Here is a 7,996-nt window from a genome sequence, read left to right as displayed (position 1 = left end):
ATAATGTGCACCACAGTCCTCCATATAGTATAATGTGCACCACAGTCCTCCATATAATATACTGTGCACCACAGTCCTTCATATAGTATAATGCGCACCACAGTCCTCCATATAGTATAATGTGCCTCATAGTCCTCCATATAGTATAATGTGCACCACAGTCCTCCATATAGTATAATGTGCCTCATAGTCCTCCATATAGTATAATGTGCACCACAGTCCTCCATATAGTATAATGTGCACCACAGTCCTCCACATAGTATAATGTACCCCTCAGTCCTCCATATAGTATAATGTGCCTCATAGTCCTCCATATAGTATAATGTGCACCACAGTCCTCCATATAGTATAATGTGCACCACAGTCCTCCATATAATATACTGTGCACCACAGTCATCCACATAGTATAATGTGCACCACAGTCCTCCACATAGTATAATGTACCCCTCAGTCCTCCATATAGTATAATGTGCACCACAGTCCTCCACATAGTATAATGTGCACCACAGTCCTCCATATAGTATAATGTGCCTCATAGTCCTCCATATAGTATAATGTGCACCACAGTCCTTCATATAGTATAATGCGCACCACAGTCCTCCATATAGTATAATGTGCACCACAGTCTTCCACATAGTATAATGTGCACCACAGTCCTCCATATAGTATAATGCGCACCACAGTCCTCCATATAGTATAATGCGCACCACAGTCCTCCATATAGTATAATGCGCACCACAGTCCTCCACATAGTATAATGTGCACCACAGTCCTCCACATAGTATAATGTGCACCACAGTCCTCCACATAGTATAATGTGCACCACAGTCCTCCACATAGTATAATGTGCACCACAGTCCTCCATATAGTATAATGTGCACCACAGTCCCCCACATAGTATAATGTGCACCACAGTCATCCATATAATATAATGTGCACCACAGTCCTCCATATAGTATAGTGTTCTTCATAGTCCTCCATATAGTAGAATACACTCCCCATAGGCCGGGGTCACACTAGTGTGAGGGGCAACACCAGGGCCGTAGTCGTGGCTGAGTATATCTGGTTACATGTGCTGTGGCCTCCTGACACATATAAACAATGTCCCTTTCCTTGCATACCTTTTGCTGCACCGTCAGGGTCCCATCGAGGCTGCTGAAGTTCTGCTGCTGATATTGAAGAGCACAAAGAGACAGAGACCATTTCAAACTTTACTTGATTCCAATCGCAGCACATCCACATTAGTTACAGCATCAACACAGAGTACAACATCGTTCACATCTTTTTCTTTCCCTGTGTCTTCACTTATTCCTCCCAGGATTTCCCCAGGGACGTACCGACCTGTTCAGTACAGCAGTGTCCTCCCTGTTTAGCATGACTACTCTTAGGGTTCCCTCATCTATTTCGCACCAGACAGAAGGGCGTCTGCCCATGTAGAAAGCTGCCACTTTTTTGGAGCGACCAGCTTCTTTATCCTTCTGAAATTCTTAGGCTGTAACCCTCTGACCCACTGGCACTGGATGGCTGGGCCCTTTCCTTCGAACGTTGAGGAGCTGCTGCACTGTCCTGGGCTTTTAAGCCCTTTGGGACTCCTGGGGCTCCCTGGCTCTCCGAGCTGTACCAGCTCCCTGTCTTTACTCAACTCTAACCAGGAAATAGTCCTGTCCTACCCACAGCTAGCTCCTCCTATGGTTAACTATATACAGTACACTATTGTGCCCCATCTAAGTGTCCCAACTGAGGTACTACACTTTCCCTATAATTGGGTGATATTCAAAATGGAATAGTAAATACGGTAACATACCAGCAAACAGGATCATAACAGCAAAAATAATCATATCTAGCATCCACATTTTACAATGAGAACCCGGTCGGTTTTTAAAGGGGTAGGGGCCAGTACAAGTCCTTAGAGCCCCTTACATTAGCATAGAATACGGATGAGTGCTATGCGAGAAAACATCGTATAGCACTCGGACCAGTGTTAATCTATGGGGCAGATCACATCTGTAATTATTTTCTCATGCTGAATCGGCATGCGAGAACAATCACAGCATGCTGCGATTGGCACCGAGACTTGGCCGAGTCTCAGCTAACTTGTACTCATATAAGTCTATGGGTGCAAGTGACAATGCACATCACTCGTATATCATTACTTTCTCCTCCGCAGCTGTGCTCCAATTCTCTCTGTGCAAGAGGATCATAGCACAGTAGCATGACACTCGGCTCTCGCTCGCAGCAGAGCAGGGGCCGAGGGTCATTAGCATATCGCATCCGATGCTCTCGCATCGGATGCCATATGCTAGTGTGACCCCGGCCATATAGTATAATACACTCCCCATAGTCCTCCATATAGTATAATACACTCCTTATAGTCCTCCATATATTATAATACACTCTCCATAGTCCTCCATATAGTATAATACACTCCTCATAGTCCTCCATATAGCATAATTCACTCCTCATAGTCCTCCATATAGCATAATTCACTGCTTATAGTCCTCCATATATTATAATACACTCCCCATACTACTAAATATAGTATAATACACTCCTCATAGTCCTTCATATAGCATAATTCACTCCTTATAGTCCTCCATATATTATAATACACTTCCCATAGTCCTAAATATAGTATAATACACTCCTCATAGTCCTCCATATAGTATAATGCACACCCCATAGGCATCCATACAGTATAATGCACTCCTCTTAGTCCTCCATATATTAAAATACACTCTTCAATCTTCCATATAGTAGAATACACATTTCAGTTCTCCATATAGTATAATACACTCTTCATAGTCCTCCATATAGTATAATACACCGGCCATAGTCCTCCATGTAGTACAATTCACTTCCCATAGTATCATGCACCCTATAATTCTTCATATAGTATAATGTATTCCCCATAGTCCTTGATACAGTATAACGCAGGTCCCATGTAGTACATATAGTATAAGGCACTGCCCATAGTCAGAGTGTAATACAGCCACCCCATATAGTATAATGCGACCACCCCATAGAGTATAATGCAGCCACCCCACAGAATATCAAGTAGCCCCATCCTCATAGAGTATAATGCAGCCACCCCATAGAGTAGAATGCAGAGCCCCATAGAATATAATGCAGCCCCCTCACTGTGTATAATGCAGACCCCCATAGAATATAATGCAGCCCCCTGATATGGTATAATTCAGCCCCCATAGAATATAATGCAGCCCCTATAATTTAGAATAATGTAGCTCCCCATAAAATATAATGCAGAGCCCTCAGAGTATGATGCAGCCTCGGTCACAGAATATAATGCAGCCCCCCATAGAATATAATCCAGCCACACAGTCCAGTACTCACTCAGTGATATATTTAAAAAAACAACACAATCCTCACCTTTCCTCCCTGTTCCCTGCGCTGCTCCCGACTCTGCTCCGGTCTCAGTAGCTGCACTGACCGCCACACAGTGGGCGTGCGATGAAGTGACATCATCGCGCAGCCACAGTATTAGAGGCAGAGGGGAATGATGGGGGAAGGAGCATCATCTGACACTCTCTCTTCCATCATTGCTTTCAACTGTATCGTCGTCTATCCAAGAAGCAAATTTGCAAGTTTTTTTCATTCACCACAGCTCCCTTAAAAGGTGCAATAAAAAGTGATCAATATTTCATCTGTACCCCAAAATATTATAATTAAAAACAACAGCTTGACATGAAAAAAAATAAGCCATCACACATCTCTGTCTACTGAAAAGTTAAAGAAGTTACGTGTATTTTCTGGACAAGAAAAATAAAAATGGCATCTATAGAATGCGAGGAATAGAACTAAGCAACAGCATGTGTGAAAAAGACTTGGTTATACTAATAGATCACAGACTGCACATGAGTTAACAGTGTGATGCAGCAGCAATAAAGGCAAACACCGTTCTAGGATGTATTGTCAAATTCAAGGGAGGGCCAAAATTGAAAGCTTGGGCAAAGTTGGGGGCCAATCTTGATATTTATTTTAAAAATGCTTACAATTGAGGACGTTTTTCTTTATCATTAAATATAGCAATTAACTTTTTCACATGGAAACAAATTAAAGGGGTAGTCCCTCAAACAACCCTCCACATGCATGATATGATGACTGTACTGTACCCCCCTTCAGTATAATGGCCCCAAATAGTGCTCCATATAGTATAATGGCCTCATATAGTGCTCCATACAGTATAATGTGCCCCACATAGTGCTCCATACAGTATAATGTGCCCCCACAGAGTGCTCCATACAGTATAATGTGCCTCCACCGAGTACTCCATATAATATAATGACCTCATATAGTGCTTCATACAGTATAATGTGCCCCCACAGAGTGCTCCATACAGTATAATGTGCCCCCACAGAGTGCTCCATACAGTATAATGTGCCTCCACCGAGTACTCCATATAATATAATGACCTCATATAGTGCTTCATACAGTATAATGTGCCCCCACAGAGTGCTCCATACAGTATAATGTGCCCCCACAGAGTGCTCCATATAGTATAATGGCCTCATATAATGCTCCATACAGTATAATGTGCCCACACAGAGTGCTCCGTACAGTATACTGTGCCCCCACAGAGTGCTCCATATAATATAATGGCTTCATATAATGCTCCATACAGTATAATATGCCCCACATAGTGCTCCATATAGTATTATGGCCCCCCATAGTGCTCCATATAATATAGTGGCCTCATATAGTGCTCCATACATTATAATGTGCCCCACATAGTGCTCCATACAGTATAATGCCCCCCAGAGTGCTCCATACAGTATAGTGTGCCCCCACAGAGTGCTCCATACAGTATAACAGCCCAACATAGTCCTCCATACAGAATAATGGGCCCCACATAGTCCTCCAGACAAAAAGAAACCTTGTCGATGTGGGATGGCTTTTATGCTGTTTTTGATCAAAAACAACTCTGAACTCTGTGTTATTTGAATGCACTTTTGCTTTTTACTTATTTAGTTACAGCAGGGTTTTTGCTCATTTTGTTTCTTGTAGGTTTTGTATGTTTTATGGCCAATGTGTTCATGCGTTTATGTGCTGCACGTATCTAAATCCGCCACAGCAGACTTGATTTGCTCCATCTCCATCCGGAGAAATTCAATGTTAAGGAGCATTAAATCAAAAGAAAATTTATTAGCGATGGATTCAAACTTGTTACAAAACTGTACATTGTCAGCTAGCAAGGTTGGGCGTAGATGTGGACGTAAGCCCCGTGGTATCCTACGGGCTTTATAATATTCAGTAAGTGTTGTCACATGCAATTCAAAAGAAATAAACCTCCTTTTCTCGCTCTCATGTTTCTTACAGAGCATATCTGCAGTAGGTGTATTCAAAAAAGCATTGTCAGTAGGGGTACCAGACAAAATCCGTATCCATCGCCTCTGTCTGGTGCACGCTGGTTAGGATCCAAACAGCATATATAGGGCAATCAACCAACAGCACTCAGATGATCAAGGTGCACGCTCTAAAGTCCATGGATCCAACTGGACCAATACTCACAAATATTGAAGAAAGAGCAGCATCCATTCCAGGTGAAAAACGTTTACAAAGTCTTTATTCTGCCATCACGTAATACAACATTTCGGCCAAGCATGACCTTTGTCAAGTATACAATATGGTACAAATGGCCACCTTAAATAGTGTGGAGCCCAATCAAGCACCAATCACCATCAAGGGGCGGCCTTTATTGAATCTTATAAAAAAAAGACAATATGTGCAAAAAATACATATATAATAAAATGCAGACAATTTGACAAACAATATCCTATACACCGTATAAATAATATGCACAGAATACAAAAGAAACATAACCACAAACAAATGCCCCAATCGTAGCATCGCTATTTCGTTGTCATGGTGATATTCCACCAATCCACGACTCCTCATTTGCAAACAAATCCCATATCTAATCCCAAGTAGCTACAATAAGGGCGCTCAAAGTCCCTACAGCCAATCATATACCTGAATCGTGGTGTCCGTCGGCCAGAGAACGCCAGCGCATGCGCACGAGGCACATCCGATGCTAGCGGTCATGTGACCGCAGCATAGAGGCGACGTACAGCGCACGCGCTAGCGGCACAAAGCCATGCGTCATCGCCAGAGTCATCAAGTACACAGAGCGACCACGTGAGCGGTAAGGAGGCGCTAGAGCGAGTAAACGCCCAGACACACCCCAAGACAACACACAGGATGCGCTGGACTTGTGCTCACGGGGAGGACGCGGACCCAGCCAATTCCATGGCAACCAAACCATATACAGATATAGGACAAATCCTCTATGTGGCGATTTGGCAGGCGAGGATACAAAGGAGGGAATAAAACAAAACAATGTAACAAAAAAGAAGAAAAGAGGAAAAAAAAACTTATGGCCTCCAGATGTCCCTGGATGTCAAATCCCAGATATGCTATAGGAGAAGAAAAAAGAAAAAGAAAAAAAAACAAATATTAGCACATGCATCTAAAAATACACAGATATAGACACAACTGTTAGAAGAGAGGGGAATCAGGACATACATATTTGAAGATTATACTCAATATTGAGCCCCTTTGGCTGTAAAGTCTCCAATATGGAGATCCACCTCAGTTCCTTTTGTTTCAATCTCTGTATCCTGTCACCCCCTCTCCTCAACATAGGGACCCCATCGATAACCCTAAACCTCAATTGGTCAATAGAGTGCCTGCACTCACTGAAATGTTTCGGAATCGGTAATTCAAGTAATTTGGTTCTTATAGTACTCTTGTGTTTGCTAATACGTGCTCTAACCTCCATAGTGGTCTCACCCACATCATGGGCGGACATACCGCCTGTTCAACCTGTGCAACCGCACAGGGGCCCAGAGCAGGAGGGGGCCCCCAACGGGCATGCAAAGCAGTGAATGTGAATGACAGCCGGCGGTAGTATTACTGCTAACAGGAGAAGCAGGGGGGCCCGCTCTGCTGCACGCATGTGATATGACAGTTAAACAGGCCCCCCTCCTCACCTGCTAGCATATATTATGCTGCTGTCCAGCCGGCTGTCACTGCTGTGGTCTGCGGTGAGGTGACTGGTAGCAGACGCTGGACCAGGAAGAGAGGAGTCACTGAAGCTTGCTCAGGACCTGTGATGAGGTCACAGGAGGGGAGGAGTCAGGACTCACATGATCAGGGGCTTCCGTGTATTGCAGGACTCTGCTGTGCTGTCATGGTGCTAGACGGTAAGCTTATGTGTAATGTCCGGAGTTGTTTACAGTGTGGATGTAGGAGAGCCGTGTGTGTATCAGGTGTACAGAGCGGAGCCGTGTGTGCGTATGAGGTGTACGGAGCGGAGCCGTGTGTGCGTATGAGGTGTACGGAGCGGAGCCGTGTGTGCGCGTATGAGGTGTACGGAGCAGAGCCGTGTGTGCGCGTATGAGGTGTACGGAGCGGAGCCGTGTGTGCGCGTATGAGGTGTACGGAGCGGAGCCGTGTGTGCGCGTATGAGGTGTACGGAGCGGAGCCGTGTGTGCGCGTATGAGGTGTACGGAGCGGAGCCGTGTGTGTGCGTATGAGGTGTACGGAGCGGAGCCGTGTGTGTGCGTATGAGGTGTACGGAGCGGAGCCGTGTGTGCGTATGAGGTGTACGGAGCGGAGCCGTGTGTGCGCGTATGAGGTGTACGGAGCGGAGCCGTGTGTGCGCGTATGAGGTGTACGGAGCGGAGCCGTGTGTGCGCGTATGAGGTGAGCGGAGCCGTGTGTGCGCGTATGAGGTGTACGGAGCGGAGCCGTGTGTGCGCGTATGAGGTGTACGGAGCGGAGCCGGGTGTACGTATGAGGTGTCTGAAGCGGAGCCGTGTGTGCGCGTATGAGGTGTACGGAGCGGAGCCGTGTGTGCGCGTATGAGGTGAGCGGAGCCGTGTGTGCGTGTATGAGGTGTACAGAGCGGAGCCGTGTGTGCGCGTATGAGGTGTCTGAAGCGGAGCCGTGTGTGCGTATGAGGTGTATGGAGCGGAGC

Source organism: Ranitomeya imitator, chromosome 3 (genome assembly GCF_032444005.1).
Source record: "Ranitomeya imitator isolate aRanImi1 chromosome 3, aRanImi1.pri, whole genome shotgun sequence".
NCBI classification, from domain to species: domain Eukaryota; kingdom Metazoa; phylum Chordata; class Amphibia; order Anura; family Dendrobatidae; genus Ranitomeya; species Ranitomeya imitator.
The sequence above is the reverse complement of the archived record's forward strand: the minus strand, read 5'-3'. Positions refer to the sequence as shown.